The following is a 17,758-nucleotide window of genomic DNA, read 5'->3' on the forward strand; positions in this document are numbered from 1 at the left end:
GGCTAAGATGATGACTGAAAATAGACCATTGATTTGGCAAGATGGTTTGACTGGAAAGAGAAGTGCCCAGTGAACTTCATTTCCCCTTATGTCTCATTTGCTAAAATGAGGTCATATGCTCAGCCCTAAACCAATAATGATTAAATCCCTGGGCTTTGGGAAATACCTTCCCTAGAATCAACGGATCTCTGCCTTTAAAAAAATCAGGAGTTGATAAGTATAAAAGTGGGGGTGGGGGCGCCTAGGTGGCTCAATCGGTTAAGCGTCCGACTTTTGATTTTGGCTCAGGGTTGTGAGATTAAGCCCTGCCTCGGGCTCCCTGATGGGCATGGAGCCTGCTTAAGATTCTCCCTCTCCCTCTGCTCCTCCCCCTTCTTCTGCCTATCTCTCTCAAAGAAAGAGAGAGAGAGAGAGAGAGAGAAGTGCTTGGTTGGGCAATAAAGTGCCTGCCGTAATACTTTTTATTTTTACCAAAAAATTCCAAATCTCATCACACTTAGAGCTGGTACCACATTTGGCGTGGGTAGTAAAGTGATCTGGTGCTCTTCTTGCTGTTGCTATTGATCCTGTGCTGAAATGGGTTGTCAAGCATTTGTGTACTTTTAATTACAAAATATTCACCCCATCTTCAAAAAGTTCAACATGCCAGAGACTCCTAAAACCAGATAAAGATGCTGCCAACTGAAAAAGAATCAACTGCATGGACTTTTTTTTCCTCCAAAATACTAGAGCCACCTGCTTGTCAACCTTGGAAGAGTACCGAAAGTTTGGTCACACACATAAAAGCTAAAGTTACTACTGATCAGGTTTTAAAGAAAATGATGTCAGAGATTTTTAAAAAGTGTGCCCAAAAGAATTTTTCACAGGAAACTTAAAATTCTGAGTCCCTTAGCTTGTGCTTCTCCATTTTCATGTGAAAACCCTCTCACTTGCCTTTATAAAGTTCCTTAATCATTCCATTGTCATTTGTCTCTAAGACCAGGGCAGATTGTGGTAATTAGCCTCTCTTACTTCCTCTCACTTGGCTGCCATGTATAGCAACTAGGTTTATGAAATGACTGGGTTGTGTTGGGAAGCAGGGAATGCTGCCTTATTCCTGGAAATTGTGATCCTGTGGGACTAAGCCTGGCTTCATCTTCATAATAATAAAAAGGAACTAAACACATAATACCTCTACCTTAGGAGTGCTCCTATGCCTCTCTTAAGAAAATCTGAGGAGGGGCGCCTGGGTGGCTCAGTTGGTTAAGCGACTGTCTTCGGCTCAGGTCATGATCCTGGAGTCCCGGGATCGAGTCCCACATCGGGCTCCCTGCTCAGCGGGGGGTCTGCCTCTCCCTCTGACTCTCTTCCCTCTCGTGCTCTCTGTCTCTCATTCTCTCTCTCAAATAAATATAAATAAAATCTTTAAAAAAAAAAAAGAAAAGAAAAGAAAATCTGAGGACACCAAAAACTGCTGGAGAAAACCAGTAAGAAAATAAAGACAGAGTGGCCACATGTGTGAGCCAAGCATCTTGCAGGGTGCATAGCACTGAGTAGCTCCTCAGCAAACAATAGCTCAATAAACACAAGAGACTACAAAGCATACAGAGGTGTCTTGCCCTTGGGACTCTTAAAATCTAGTCTGAGGAGAAAGAGCTGACAGATAAGAAACACCTAAAGGCAGGGAGAGAATTTGGGCATGCCATTTGTTTCAGCTGGAGAACAAATAGACAAAGTAGACTATTTGATGGCTGTGAGTAAAGTGAGAATCTATCAAATTCCAAAGTGAGAAGAGGTATCAGGGATCTTCTGGTCCCACTCCCACATTTCACAGTGAAGTCAGTAAGGTGCCCAGAAGTCTCGGATGCCGCAGATATCACCCAGCAAGTTAGTGGCAGAGCCTACCCTGGTCCCCAGGTCGCCTTCCCCCACTCTATCACCTGGCCGCCTACACCCTCTTGCAATGCCAGGACATGCTCCCCTGTATTGAAGGATAATTTGTCAGGAGAGCAAGTATGAAAGCCACAACCGACCACACCCCATACTCAACTTTGTCTTCTGGATTCATGCTTTCATTCACCCTTCACTTTTGACTGGAGGTTACCTTGGAATAATAATCTCCTTAAGTGCATGACAGGTGCTGTTGTTTACCTTGCCAATAAATCATTCACCACCATCCGCTTTCTCCTCTCCACTGAAATTTTCAGTTCTGTTCAAGTATCCAGGTGCCAAGCACTTTACAGGAATCTGAGACCCTCCACAGCCTCTGGAGATGAATTGTGATTGGTCTAAGCCTGAGACAATCCTTGCCAGTGATTGGCTTGAGAGTGGGAATGTGGCCTAGTTTTGGCCAATAAGATGTGAGAGGAGGTTAGCTCGGGTTATTTCCAGGAAAGCTTTCCTTGCTTTTCAAAAAGTAGTGGAAGAGACAGCTGCATCTTTTTTGCCTTTAGCTGTCGTTCTGTGAGGATGAGATGCCTAAACTTGCCTCAGCCCCCTAGGGACCATGAAGGGAGTCACGCACACGCTGAGGCAACGCGAGTGGAGAGGTAGCAAGAACCTATGGCTTGAACGATGGTGGGTGCCTGCATTGATCAAACCGGTAACTTCTGATCTCTAACTTCTAGTTATGTGATAAAATAAATACCCCTGTTGCTCTAGCCACCTTTAACTGGACTTTCTGATCACTGCGACCAAAAGCAGCCTAATTATTATAGGATATCATAGAGTAAGAACCCATCTTCGGAATTTCCAGTAATCCTCAAGAGGTTTCTTTTGCAACAACAACAAAGAGGGCCGTCTTTAGAGTTATGTTTCCACAACTTGGCTCTTGCCATTGCAGGGTCTCCCCGGTGGCGTGATTCCACCATCCACCAATTCTTAACACTCTTGTTTCCAGAATGTCGATTATTTTTAATGTGGGATTTTGGCCTGAGCCAAACCTTGTTTATACCATTAGGATTTAACTATGCCTCATGACTGTTGGGTTTCTCCTATTTTTTACCGCCTGTTTCAAAAGGCTGGGGATACTTAGAAAAAAAAAATTAGACATTGGAGGAGGAAATAAATTATCGATATCAGTCTCATGGCTACTAATATCTATTTCCCGCCAGATGGATGAGATTTCAGGGTCTGCTAAGTTCATGATGTATACATTTGAAATTTATAAAATGTTTCCTTTGTTTTATCTGTTTGAATGAGGGCAGTAATGATATTCCTTCACTGTATATAATATTTAAGAGTCCTTTGCTTATGTTAAGGGAGCTTATGGAAGGTTCCAGCCAAACACAGAACCACTTATTAGGACAAATAGAGCTTTTAAAAGAATACTATACTCTCATGAATAAACTAGTTTCTGATTGGCTAGAGTTGCAATTTAGCTTTGATCAGTAATTAAGGGCGAGCCATGGAGCAAACTCGTTAGTTGACACCAATTACAATTGGTAGACGAACTAATGAGTCCAAGAGAAAAAAGTTATTTATTTCTAAACTTTTGAAGCATAATTGTTGTGTAAATCGGATAGCGCGCAAATCTTTTCCATACGTTTAGGTTGGTAATTGAGAAATAAAATGGTTACCAAATGTACTCTTTGTCCAGTTTTGTTCTGCAGTCGATCTCTCTCGGGACTCTTTAAAGTGTAAGGAAAAGGTGATGTCAACAGCAACGTACTCTGGGCAGACGGAGCCAGGATTAATTAATAGAGATGAAAGGGAAACACTAGGCCTTTCTTAACCATCGCCTTACAGCCCCCACAGTTAGATACTTGCTCCTCTGTGGATGGCCGACCAGTGCTGAGGATGAGGGCCCCGTCCCAGAGACTGCCTCGTATTTAAAAACCAAACAAAACAGGAGAATGAGACTTGTCTCCGTCTCATTTCCAGCATGTAGTCTTTAAAATGAGGAGCTCTCAAGAGCTTTTCCCTTTGAAGTTTAATACGTGGGGCTTTACATCAATATAACATTTAAACGTGTTAAACAAATTAGTCTCTGGTTACAAAAGTTTTGAGACATTTGCAAGTTGCTGTTTAACTAAATTTAATATGTGCCGGCAAAGTTGATCGTGTAGTTGTTCATTTAGAAGAATGCACATTTGGAATGATTAATAAACAAACCAGCCTCCCATTGCTTCAACCTGTGTTTATTTGAAGGCAATCTACTTTAAAAAGACATTAATATTCTTAGAATTATTATTAGAATAATTGCTTTTACTCCTCTCAGAACACATATTTTTTCTCATTTCCCTTCAGCATAGACAGCTTTTCACTCAGATATAAACTTCCCATTATTATTCCCCACCCCCAAAAAATGAAGAATAGGAATTATACACTTTTCACTAAGGAATAATTAATTTGTCTCAAGTATTAGAACAGAGAATTGTGGAGTGACTTTGAATGGTAGTCTCTGAGGAGTAGCATTGTTTGTTCTCTCCAGTCTTTAATGAGCTTTAGTAAATGGCCAGGAAAAATTACCTTCTTTCTGTAATATGAGAGAGGCGAAGAATGAAGGAAGCTATAGAATCCCTAAGAGAAAAGGGAACACACACACACACACACACACACACACACCCCTCCTTCACAACAGCACTCGAGCGGGTTAGGAGGACGCAGTTCTCCTTTAGACTTATTTGAGGACAAGAGATCTGGTTACTAAGTGCATTAAAACAGAAGCATGTCCCTAATTTGTATTGATTACTGTTATAGTTACCATTGTTGAATCGGCTGGGGAAACCATCCATCCTATAATTCCATGGGGTTGGCACCCGCCATGTTAAATTTCTTTCCTCTTTAATGACTAGAAGAGAATCAGAACTGGAGCTTTAACAGAAATTAGCTGTAGAGGACCTGCCCCTCCTCCACAGGTCACTGAGCTCCATAAGAAGAGCCCCCAGATTGTAAAGCTCCTACCCTCAAGGCAACTCCCCCCAGCCAAATGACTTTTATGAAGGACCAAATCATTTCCCCCAAGTTGCCATAGGCTGCTGGGCTTGCCTCAACATCAAGAAATGGGTCTTTTCAGTCCTAAAGTTTCTCAGGTCAAAGGGAGATTTCGCACTCATTTAAAGGTGGCCTGGAAGGTGGGCTGCCGAGGAGATACCCCAAACCACAGAGAACTAAGCTCCGTCTCTCTTCTGTCCTGTCAACCTTGTGCTGGGGCTTCAGGGGACCACGAGATAGAACCCTCCTGAGTTTGGAACCAACTGAGAAATAGCACAAAGGGACAAGGCAGGAAAGAGTCCAGGTATCCGTCGCAGACTGCCGAGGCCTGTGTGTGGAAATGTGGCTTTTATCTGTGGGCAAGTAAGCTAGCCACTAGCACGGCGAGGCGCACTCGCCACTGTCTCGGGGGAACACAGAGCAGGAAGCAGGGCGGCACCTGGCCCCGGGAGGCTTGCTCCCAAGAGCAAGTGGCAGGCGTGTCATCGCTCTGCTGTCTCTTCTCGGGCATTGCATTCCCGTGCCCGGCATGGCGCCCTGGCCACTGTGGGGCTCCGTCCAGTCTGCGCCTGCCTACGTGCCCTGGATTGTGCTTCCTTGCCTTTCCTCGGCAATGGTTGCTGACCTCAAGCTTTATTCTAGCAGGATCCTAAGCTGTCACTTTGACAAGTCTTATAAACTGGTTCCCAATAAAAGTGGCATGCCCCATAGAAGCTTAATACATTGTGTGCTATCAGTGAGAGGGGAGAAGGAAACAAAACATGAGTTTTGGAGTCAGACACTTCCTACTAGTTTTGGACCCTTGGGCAATTTCCTTAACCTCTCTGAGTCTCAGTCTTCATCTATAAAATGGGGGTAATGTCATTGTGGGTGAAGACATGGTAGTCAATGTGTGGGCCCAATGCCTCACACTCAGTAAATGGACCTGTCCTTCCGTTCATATTATGCGGAGATAATGCGCAGATATGCGGAGATGATAATAACGACAATCATTTCTAATTGTATAATGCTTGCAGCTTACCACATGCTTTAATGTGAATATTACACAAGAGCTAGGAGGTTTGCATGACTGTTGTAATACCCCACCTACAGCAGGAATTCTCTGTTGGAGGTAAGGGAACCAAAGCTCAGAAATTGACTTGTTCAAGGTCATTCAGCTGGGAACTGATAGCATTCAGATGTGAATGTGAGTTTTCTGCCTCCCAATCCAACTTTCTCTCTACTCACCTGATCGGTTAATGACAGTAGATTTTCTTTTTTTTAAGATTTTATTTATTTATTTGGCAGAGAGAGAGAGAGCACAAGCTGGGGGAGCATCAGAGGGAGAGGGAGAAGTAGGCTCCCCCTGAGCCAGGAGCCTGATGCAGGACTCGGTCCCAAGACCCTGGGATCATGACCTGAGCCGAAGGCAGATGCTTAACCAACTGAGCCACCCCGGCGCCTCTACAGTAGATTTTCTAACACTGAAAAACTAGAGACAGTACTCCGTAAAACAGAAGAGGCCAACGGGCAGCCCAGGGGCTTCATCCAGCTGCAAGATGTGTTTTGTTTAGCTGACAGAGTTGCTTAAAAATTTGAATTTTTTGCTAAAGTTTAAAAATTGGGATATGACGTGGAAATATTTGGATTTACAGCTTCTCTTAAAAACATCGAGGCCTACAACCTACATGCCCATGTGGCTCTACCACCTACTGATTCTGCAACCTTGGGGAAGCTACTTCTTTGTCCTCCCTCACGTGTAGAATGCAGATAGTGTTGGCCCCTACCTCAGAGGGTGGCTGAGAATTAAATAAGATAACACATTCAAAATATTTAGACCAGTCCTTGGCACAAAGGTAGATCTCAGTCAACTCAGGGTGTTATTTTTATTCTATTTACTACTGACTGCCAGCAAAATGGAGGCTGGGATTTTCTGGAGACCTGCAAACTGTTCTTATATTTGAAGAAATACGAGATGGAAGTGTTGTTTTAGTATGACATACAAAGCCAAAGTTGGTTCTTACGCAGAGAGTACAGCTTAACCCAGCATTAATGCCTGAGCTGTTCCAGCTGAGGTTCTGAAGAAAAGATTTGTCATGTCTCCCATTATGATATTTAAAGCAAACAAGGGGGGAAAATGAACTTTTGAGCTGGCATTTTTGCATGGCTTTGCAAGGAAGGAAAGAATGAGGAAAGAAAGGGAGGGGAGGAGAAAGGAAGAAAAAAAACTTTGCATGGTTTTGCTTCACCTAGGGAAGTAAGGCAGGCAGGCAGGCAGGAAGGAAGGCAGGGAGGCAGGCAGGCAGGCAGGTAGGCAGGCAGGAAGGAAGGCAGGCAGGCAGGCAGGCAGGCAGGCAGGCAGGAAGGCAGGCAGGCAGGAAGGAAGGCAGGCAGGCAGGTAGGCAAGAAGGCAGGCAGGCAGGAAGGAAGGCAGGCAGGCAGGTAGGCAAGAAGGCAGGCAGGCAGGAAGGCAGGAAGGAAGGCAGGAAGGAAGGCAGGAAGGAAGGAAGGCAGGAAGAAAGGCAGGCAGGCAGGAAGGAAGGCAGGCAGGAAGGAAGGAAGCGAGGGAGAGAAGGCAAGAAGGGAGAGGAGAAGGGGGGGGGCGGGGAAGAGAGAGAGGGAAAGAAAAGAGAGGCCGCAAAGACCGTTCTGGATACCAGGGAAGGTGACCTACCCACGCTGCCAGAATACTTGAGAGACGCTAGTGCCCTCTGGTAGCAACTTGCATTTTGCTTTGTTTTGTTTTCAAAAACTTCAAAGTTTCTCCAGGCTTCATCCTCAATTAGAACAAATGTCAGTAACATGCTTGAAGAAAATTTGTTTAGAGATGTGTGTATGCTTGAAAATTGCACATTACACATGCCCCATGCATGATTTTCCACTAAATTTTTAACGATGAGCGGAGGTACATGGTTCCAGATAGATGAGTGAATCTGAATGTATATATCTGGTGCTTTGCACGTTGACATAAACACAGCTGCTTTTATACATTTGAGAACATTTGTGTTTATTTGAATGTGTGATGGGGAGGTCATCAAAATGAACGCACTCGTTGTGTTTATTTGAATCTCACATTGCTCATAAGAATACATGCCGTGTTTGAACATGCAGTCAAACATCAGCTTCTCTAAAAGGCAAATCAAACCCCAAAAGGCAATTCAGTGCAAAACCCCATTAATGCTGCATTAGAGTCGAAATTCCATTCCCATGAAAGCCAGAGAATTTGGAGTTAAAGGTTTTCAACAGCAATCTTATTTCTACTAGCTGGAGAGAACTATAGTTTTTTTCCACTACTTTATCACAGTACATAAAATTTGTATTTAGCAACACAAAAAAAAAAGAAGGAAGGAAGGAAGGGGGAAGGAAGGAAGGAGGGAGGGAAGAAGGAAAAGGAAGGAAGGAAGGAAGAAGGAAGGAAGGAAGGAAGGAAGGAAGGAAGGAAGGAGGGAAGAAGGAAGGAAGGAAGGAAGGAAGGGGGGGGAGGGAGAGAAGGGAGAGGGAGGAGGGAAGGAAAGAAAGGATGAATCCCAACCATGGTACTAAAGTATCAAAAATGCTAGCAGGGAAGTATATGCAATATTCTATTCTAACATTGATATAACATGTAGAACACCTAAGCCTTGTTGCTTCCTATCTGGGGAATGCTGCTGATGTGTGGATGAAGTCAGGATCCACTGTCAGCGGAACTTGGATTTTGGTTGTAGTTACGGTGATGGTGATGATTTGAATGCACACTCTTGTCTCGCTTTTACTAGCACAAGGATGTTCTAATGCCATTTAAAAAAGAAAGCAGGTAAGTAAAGATGTGGTCCATGAGTAGAGGCACTTACATTAGGTATGTGTGCTTTAGTCCTTAAACAGAGGTGACTGCAAAACACAGCAGTCCATGATACACAGTCTTCTGCACACTTCAAGAAGAACAGCATTAAAAGTCAAACTTGACACTTTGAAGCAATGACACCTGCTACATTTGCCCCGTTTTCAACCATTGCTCTAGTTAAAGGTAAAGTCCCCCTCTGTTATGCCACAGTAGCTTTTTTAATTCTTCATCCCCCATATGCCACAATTTGGAAAGAGTATTTGGATTGTCATGAACTGAGGCATTGGCCATTAGAATCTTCAATATTAGATTTGCATAACTCATTACCTGTGGTTTTCTTTGGAAAAAAATATGAAAAGCAAATAAATAGAACGGAGGAATGGGGCACACAGAGTAAGATGAGATTCCTCTGGAAATTAAATAGCAGATGCAGGTGATTGAACAACAAGAAAAAGTACATGTTTCTGTTTGGCTTATGAGAGCAGACAAGATTACAGCCAATGGTGGTTTGGCTGAGAGTAGGAATTTTATTGTACAGTATTAATTAAAGCTGGAGGGAGGAGGTGAGCCCATGTTTCCACAGAGTCACAGAACACTAGGGTTTGGCCACCAGGCAAGACCTGAAATCTGTGAAAAACTTCCAAAATTAAAGACATTAAAAAAAACCTTTAAAGTTGTTGTCATTACAGAACATGCTACAATAACATAATGTCTCCACTGGTTCCCCATTAGAACAATTACAAAATTCAAAACGGCTCAACTTTTTAAATTAGATAAAATCAGATTGATTGAGACCAGAAGCAACATTTATTTTTCTTTTCCACTGTCATTGACTGTAACTATGTCTTTATTTTTCTACCAGGATGCATTTTTGTCTCCCTAAAATATTATTACTACCTTGCAGTTTGTTACTCCATTAGTTTTAACACTTTTTTTTTAAATGTTTCAGAAACGACAAATGTAAAGAGGAGAGGAGTTGCATTTTAAATCAAGCAAATTTTCTGAGTTTTATGTGGAAAATAAACAAGACTATCTCAAACCTCCTCTTTGATGAGGCCCCAAATATACAAAGGGATCAAACTCGATATAGACAAAAGGATTTTTTCCCCGACTTTGGAGTGATATCTTGTTACACCAATGGCTCTTGACAGCTATCATAGACCCTTCATTTACAATCTTCAGAACTAGGGACGCTAGACTCTGCCATTTTAAACCTCAGTGTCTCCCAATCAGAAACAGGCAAAGTTTGCCTCTCAGAAGGAGACATGGACCACAGTAAGAGAAAAATAGAACCTTTTAAGTGGAAAGGGAAGTTAAAAAACAGTATATTTGATATGATCTCATTTTCATTTTTATAACATAATATCTCTGTGTGTGTGTATCAGAAAGGATATAGACCAAGGTGTTAATGGGGATCCTTCTTTTCATTAACTATATTTAGTACTTTTCTATAATAAAACACAAATTATGTTTATAATATGAAAAATATTCTTAAATGTTTTTCAAATGTGGAGATTTTCAAAGTTAATGACATGACACTATTCAGTTTCACCTCTGAAAAAAATTCAGTCAGGGATACAGCTCACTGATCCTAAAGGTTCTTGAATAGCATATAGCATAAATCTCTTTGAGATCACTACTGTTTGAATTCCTGTTTCACAGATAGGAAGACAGGACAAGTGAGATTCCCAATGGGGCACTCCTGGGTGTCTCACGATAGTAAATGAAGGAGGCCATGTGCAACCGAGGTCCTCTGCCTGCAGATATTACGTCCTTTCTTCTATTTAGAGGAAGATCTACATAACATTCTATTGTTTGTCAAAGTTGTACTAGTCCTTCCAATAGCCCAGGGAGATACTATTATTAGCCTCCATGGTGGAGATGTAGAAATAGAAGAAGCTCAGAGGAGAGTGATTTGAATATGGCCTTATGGCTGGAATGTGGCCAACCTGGACTTGACCGGAGTTCTGATTCTGGGCCTAGAGTTCATCCTCCTGCCTCAGTGAGATAACACAGGCGACATCATAGGGTATTTCATGAGGAGCCACTGATTGGAGGGTCAGGATGGCATGTGAGTAACATTCACCCCACCACCCACCCTCTTGAGTCAGAATGCCTGAATCAGAATCTTGGTTTCACCACTCACTAGCTGGGTAAACCTAGGCAAGGTACTTACACTTTCTCTGCCTCAGTTTCTTCATCTGCAAAATGGGATTTATAAGAGCTCTATCTTACAGGGTTGTTTTAAGGATTAAGTGGGTTAAAATACATTAAACACTAAAAACAGTTTCTAGTCCCTGGTAAATATTGGATAACTCTTGATGATGATGATGATGATGATGATTAACATAAAAGGATAATCTGTATTACTTACCTTAAATAAAAGAAATTTATTGATAAATAAAAATTAAAATATTATTGCTATATACTGTCAATTAAAGACTCTGACAATGAGGTCTACTCTCTGTTAAAAAAAGACTAATCAAAACCACAGTGAGATATCACCTCACACCAGTCAGAATGGCTAAAATCAAAAAGACAAGAAATAACAAGTGTTGGTGAGGATGTGGAGAGAAGGGAACCCCCATGCACTGTTGGTGGGAATGCAGACTGGTGCAGCCACTGTGGAAAACAGTATGGAGGTTCCTCAAAAAATTAAGAATAGAAATGTGATACAATCCAATAACTGGGTATTTACCCAAAGTAAACAAAAGCCCTAATTTGAAAAGATACATGCACCCCTATGTTTACTGCAGCATTATTTACAATAGCCAAGTTATGGAAGCAAACCAAGTGTCCATCGGTAGATGAATGGATAAAGAAGATGTGGTACACACACACACACACACACACACACAGTCTACACTGGACTATTACACAGCCATAAAAAAGAATGAGAGAATGAGGTCTCACTATTTGCAACAACATGGGTGGACCTAGAAGGTATTAAGCTAAGTGAAATAAGCCAGACAGAGAAAGACAAATGCCATATGATTTCACTTATATGTGGATTCTTAAAAACAAATGAACAAACAAACAAAAAACAGATGCATAAATACAGAAACAAACTGGTGGTTGCCAGAGAAGAGGTGAGTGGGGAACGGGTAAAATAGGAGAAGCGGATGAAGAGGTACAAACCTCCAGTTATAAAATAGGTAAGTCATGGAGATGGAAAGCGCAGCATAGGAGATACGGTCAATAATACTCTAACGTCGTATGCTGACAGATGGGGACTACACTTAGCGTGGTGAGCACTGAGTAATGCAGAGAACTGTTGAATCACTATGTTGTACACTTGAAACTAATATTGCATGTCAACTATACTTCAATAATATATTTTTTAAAAACCTAATTTATTAAAAAGGTGTTAAAGACACACAGTATCAATTTAGACAGTCTGCTGAATTAATTAGAAGGATTGAGAATTTTCAATGGAATAATTTTCTCTACTAAATGAAGCAATATACCTTGAGACCTGTGTCCATGAACCACCCCAATCACCTTAAATATACTGTCCCTCCCTTAGGACACACTGATAAGCTGCCCTGGCTAATATGGAAACTGAACTAACCAGACAACGTGTGGGTTGTCTCAAGGACAGGATTACTAAGTCAATTAGTCAGATGTAGGATTTTGGGTCTCACCCTTCTGGTTTCAAGGGGTTAAAAAATGCAGGCATGTGGGTAAGATTTTATGCTCTGCATAGTGTGGCAAGGTGTGGTGCCCAGGTGCCGAAAGCCCCTCCCTCCTCTCCCTCCCTCTTCTCCCTCTCCTCGGATGCTCTCTCTGCTTCTCACAAGGCTTCCAGACACAGGGCTAATGCCCAGGATGAGGTGAGCTGCCCCCCTGCTCTGCACTGAGAACAAAATCACTTTGTCTCTCTGACCTCCTTGTTATTGCCCCCTGTGCAGTGGGTCAACCTCTGTAGCAATATGGCAGTAAGCTCCCAGCCTGGCTGCTGAGGGAGGAAAGAGCAAAGCCCCGAGCCAGCTGCAGTCTGAGGCTCCTTGGACCTAGACAGATTAGAGGGGTCAGCCTTCTGTGTGGTCCAGCCTAGCATTCCAGATTTTCAGGCTAATAGAAACCACAGCGCTAGCTCATAATAAAATGAAACTTCCCATCCCATTTCTTCTTTCCTCTCTCTTGCGCGCTCCTGCGCGCGCTCTCTCTCTCTCTCTCTCCTCAGAGTGTGGCTGAGTGGCCAACCAGGAAGATGCCCAGGGTCCCTGGATACAATATCATACAATACCATCCCATTGTCACCCAGTTTCAAACAATAACAGACTGGCACTTCGGGGGTCTCGGAGCGGGTGGGTAGCCCCCAGATCTGTCTCTGACAATGGGAACATCAGGCTGCTGGCAGCTTGCTGGAGGAAACCCTGACGGCAGACCATGCTCCTGTGGGCTGGCTTCATTCCACAGTACGAGTTTTTCATATAATTTGGGTGAAAGGCGTCCTGAGGACCCATGTGTGGTGGACGTTTTCCTTTTGCTGCCCACTCTGGAACTCGTGGGAGCACAATCAAAGCGAGGACAGAGAACAGTCTGGAAGAAGAACCCTGGGCCTAGTCACGTGCCTGGCCAATACCTGTCAGCATTAGAGTGGCCTCTTTGGAAGTCTTTGTCAGCGACAAGAAACCGATCCAGGTTTTTAAAACAGTTTACAGAACTTTTTTTCTTTCAAAATGAAAATAGCTTTATTGAGTTCCATGGAAATGATACATATTTTTATGATCTAGAATATGTACTAAGAATGTCAAAGTATTGGCACTGCTTTTGCCCACACATCCAGGCATATGTGAGACTGATGTGTCTGTTGATCTAAATTATGTTCATGCCAGGGCGCCTGGGTGGCTCAGTGGGGTAAGCGTCCAACTCTTGTTCTTGGCTCAGGTCATGATCTCATGGATCAGGAGATCAAGCCCCGCATGGGGCTCCGGGCTCAGCAGGGAGTCTGCTTGAGATTCTCTCCCTCTGACCCTCCCTCACACTCTCTCTCTCTCTAATAAATAAATAAATCTCTATTTAAAAAAACACACAAAAAATATGTTCATGCCATCTTATTGTCGTTAGGGTGAAAACCCAAACCACTGCCATGACTTCCGTTCAGCCTTTCCTCTGCCTTCCCCACTGTGAAGAACTGAAGCAGGAGTTCATTCCCTTCAAAGCAGCATCTGGGGGTGCACTGGGTTGGTTCTCCTTCTTGGGCCTCCTTTCCCGAGGTTGACAAGTCCTCCCACCCCTGCCTCCCCCTGCTTGGCTGAGCAGGCAAGGGAGTCCTACCACCCAAAGAAGCCCATTTTCTGAAAGAATCCACAGCCAGAGGACTCTACCTTCAGAGGACTCTACCTTCAGAGGACTCCTCTACCAGACCTGTCACCAATGATTCTGGAAAGCTCCCTCTCTGTATTTTCCCTTCAGAGCTCTTTGCTCCTCCTGTGCTGAAGCCAGGCCCAGTCATTAGAAAGGCAGGAAGGCTGACACGGCTTGAGCGGCAGCTTTGTGTCACTCCAGGGACTTGGATGGCCACTCACACCCAATGCTGTCCCTCTGCTTCTCCTTGTTAACTTCCAGGTCAACAAAGACATGAAGGCAAGCACCGCCACCTTACACATTGTCCACATTTTCACTAGAAACTTCTCTCCACGATGAGCAAACAGAGCACCTCAAACCCTGGCTCCCCCCAAAATGGAACCCAATCAGTGTCCCTACTTTAGCATAGGGGTGCTATTAAAAAACACCCCTGGAGCTACCTGCCCAGTGTCTATCTCCCCTCCACCTTTTATTATCCAACTGGTAGACTCAGGCCCCATGAGAAACCACATCTCTGAAGTTAGAAAATCTAATTTGTGCTCCTGTTGTTAAATGGTGGTAACTTATAACCACTGAATTGGAACTCATTAAAAGGGCAGCATTAAGGAGTTGCTGCCGCATTTGAAATCCGTTTCTAGGGGGGGAGTCTGAGTGCCATCAGGGACTTTCTCCTGGGGTCATTGAAGTCACTACCTTTAGAAAACAAAGTCTTTTATACAACACCTCAAGGTCCCTGCCTGCTTTCTTTTAGGTATTTCACAGAGGATTATATAAGCTCCAATAACTCAATTAATTAAGAGTAAAATGAAGACGGTGACTTCATATTTCGTTGGTCAGTGAAAATTTTAACATTCTCATAACCCTTTTCACTCTCTCTTCTCGTCGTGAATGCTAATAGAAAAATCCTTTTTAAAATGGCATTTTGTTAGCAGGGGATGTGCCGACAACTCTGCAGTATCTTCCCACAGATCACTGCTCACATCATTCAGATGTTGAAAATTTTAAATGAAATCAATACTGGCCTATTCACGTCAACAGCACTATCCCTGGCAACGTAAAAATATAGAGAGAAATTGCAACCCCAGCGACTTACCCAGCGCTCTTTTCATTACAAGTCGTCAATTAAATTATTTCTACGATATTGTATCCATCCACAGAATGTTACGCAATGTTCATGCACATTACTTTGGCTACACAGAATTCTTGGGAAATAAATGAGGGCGGGCAGGAGAACTTAAGAGATCTAGTAAAAGAGGAAGGCATTTACAATAAGTCCAGTCACAACTGCCCCCAAGATGATGATTTTATTATCACTTAGGAGACAGCCATGTCTTCATTCTTGCGGTTCCAAATTATTCCATACTATAGGGAGGAGTATTGCCAGAGAGATTTCTTGGAAGAGTTCACGATGCGGGTCTGGGGGAACTTCACACTTGGCACTTGAGAGTCGAGTCTGCCTCTTTTGCGACGGACCAGGCTGACGGGCCCTGCCTTCGAAGAAGCCGGCCGTGTGACCCGTTCCCTGCATTCAGTAGCTGCAGCTGCCTTGAGAACCAGAGTCCATTACCGGTCCAGTCCCTGGTCTTCACTGATGACTCCCCAGGAGTTTCTGCAGCTCCAATTGCCCCGGGCGCCAAGCGGGGGAAAGCATCGGACTGTGCACAGGCTCGGCCCTGGAATCAGTGATCCAGCCAAGACGCATCACGGCAGGAGGATACACAGATTGAATCAATAATTTCAATCACTGCCTATCCCTGATAGGCACCAGGGAGGGCAGAGGAGCATGGGCGGAAGGGAAAATCCACAAGCCCAGAGCAGGGAGCTAAGCCCAGCCTGCGAAGAAAGCAGGAAAACTTACCTACATAAGAAGATGAGGGTCAGAAAGAAGAAAGATGGGCTAAATTCGCCAAGTGCCTAGGAATTGTCCTCCACCCAAAGAGAGCCGACCTGCCAACAACCTGGGATCTGCAGGCCTTCTCCTCCTTCTATGGAGCATGGAATTGTCCACCTTTTGGTCTGAAGATGGTGATGGCTATGGGTGGGAAGCGGCCCAACCCTTCCTCACAAAGCCTGCTGCTCCCCCTGCTTCTGGCTTATAGGGCGCTGGTCGTGAGCCACGAGGCACCAGGTGGAAGCCCAACTCTGATACCTTCTCAGCTCTGTGTCCGTAGCCATATGGCTAAGTCTTTAGGCCTCATCCGTTAACACTTGGGATCCGACCTTCCCCGGACTAATAACATTGGTGAGTTCTGCAGACCAGGGTCATGGCCTGCCTGCTCCTGATCACTGTCCCTCTGACTGGTCTGGCACTTTCCTCAGTGGATCCCAGGCACAGATGTTGAAAACACCTGGGGCTGCCTCTTTAATAAGACTAGCTGTCTTTTACCATCCAGGATCCTCTATCATCCTCCTAAGAACTTCATGGGCCATTATTATTTATGTGCCCATTTTATAGATAAGGAAAGTGAGGCACAAGGGAGTTAACTGTGCAGGATCACTGAGCTAGTCCCTAGCAGAGCCCACATCGAAATCTGGTCCTGTGTGGCCCCCAAGTCAGATCTTTCAGCAGCCAGAGTATACTGCCTCTCTCCTTGCCCTTTAACAGAAGCAACACTATGGGGATGAAGTCTCTTCTTTCGCAGGGTGGCCTTCAACCACTAGCCAGAAATCCAACAGGGGACTTCTCCGAGTTTACTTCAGGCACAATCGGGAAGCAGAGGGCCCCCAGGGACACGTCTCCCCACCCCCCACCTTCTCCATCGTCCATTCTCTTATGCTTAAGACTCAGCTTCATTCCAGTCATCCATATCCTGGCCCTCTGTGCTGACACGGTCCCCTCCCCACACACCACCCACATGCCCACCTCCGGTCAAAAGCTGCTCCTTCAGGTCCCAAGCCTCTGGGCCTCCTCTCTGCCACGAGGCTGCCAAACAAGGCGTGCCACGGGGAACGAGGTTAATGTATAGAGCCTTTGGCGGTGTATCCCATGCTTCCATCAATTTACAGCTTTGGAAGATGACGCTTTGAATCTAAAATTGTAGATCAGAAGTTCTGGGCCTCAGGGAAGGTCATCTGAAGGAGTCCTGGGAGAGACACAAGTCTGGTACGTCTGCCAGCCTCCAAGTCAAAGACAAAGGACTACTCCCATCACCCCCAGGACTCTCACTGCCCAGCCCCAGCACACTGCAGTGAAGGAGACACACCGAGGAAGGAAGCCCCCATTCAGGAGAGCTGTTGGTGGTTCAAGCAGCAGAGAGTAGAGAGTGGGAACAGATGAAGTGGGAGGTGGCCTGGCTCCATTTCTAAATTGCCATGGTGGGAGGGACCCCCAGCCTTCCGGGGAGAGCCGCCTGGGCGTGCACCACATAGTTAATGGGGCCCACAGTTCTGCCACATTGTTTTTGAATTCAATTCACCAAAAAATGTTTAAGAATTTGTATGCATGAAGTCCTGGTCTGGCATCTGGAGACAGAGAGATGAATAACACATAGTCTCTGACCCTAAGAACCTCAGAGTCTAGTGGGAGAGTCAGACACACACAGAGGTAACGGCGATACCAAGCGAGCAGTGATTAGTGCTAAATAGAGATACATCCACAGAGGGCTGGGAGGCTCCGAGGCCGGCTGATAATCCCATCCACCGAAGGGATCTGCCGACGAAGGGACCTGGACCGGGCTTTGAGCATAACGGTACAAAAGCCTTGTCACTCTTTGAACACTTCATACGTACCCA

This window comes from Mirounga angustirostris, unplaced genomic scaffold (assembly GCF_029215605.1).
Source record: "Mirounga angustirostris isolate CCGP_5_RB_7025 unplaced genomic scaffold, mMirAng1.0.hap1 SCAF_4, whole genome shotgun sequence".
In the NCBI taxonomy this organism is placed as follows: Eukaryota; Metazoa; Chordata; class Mammalia; order Carnivora; family Phocidae; genus Mirounga; species Mirounga angustirostris.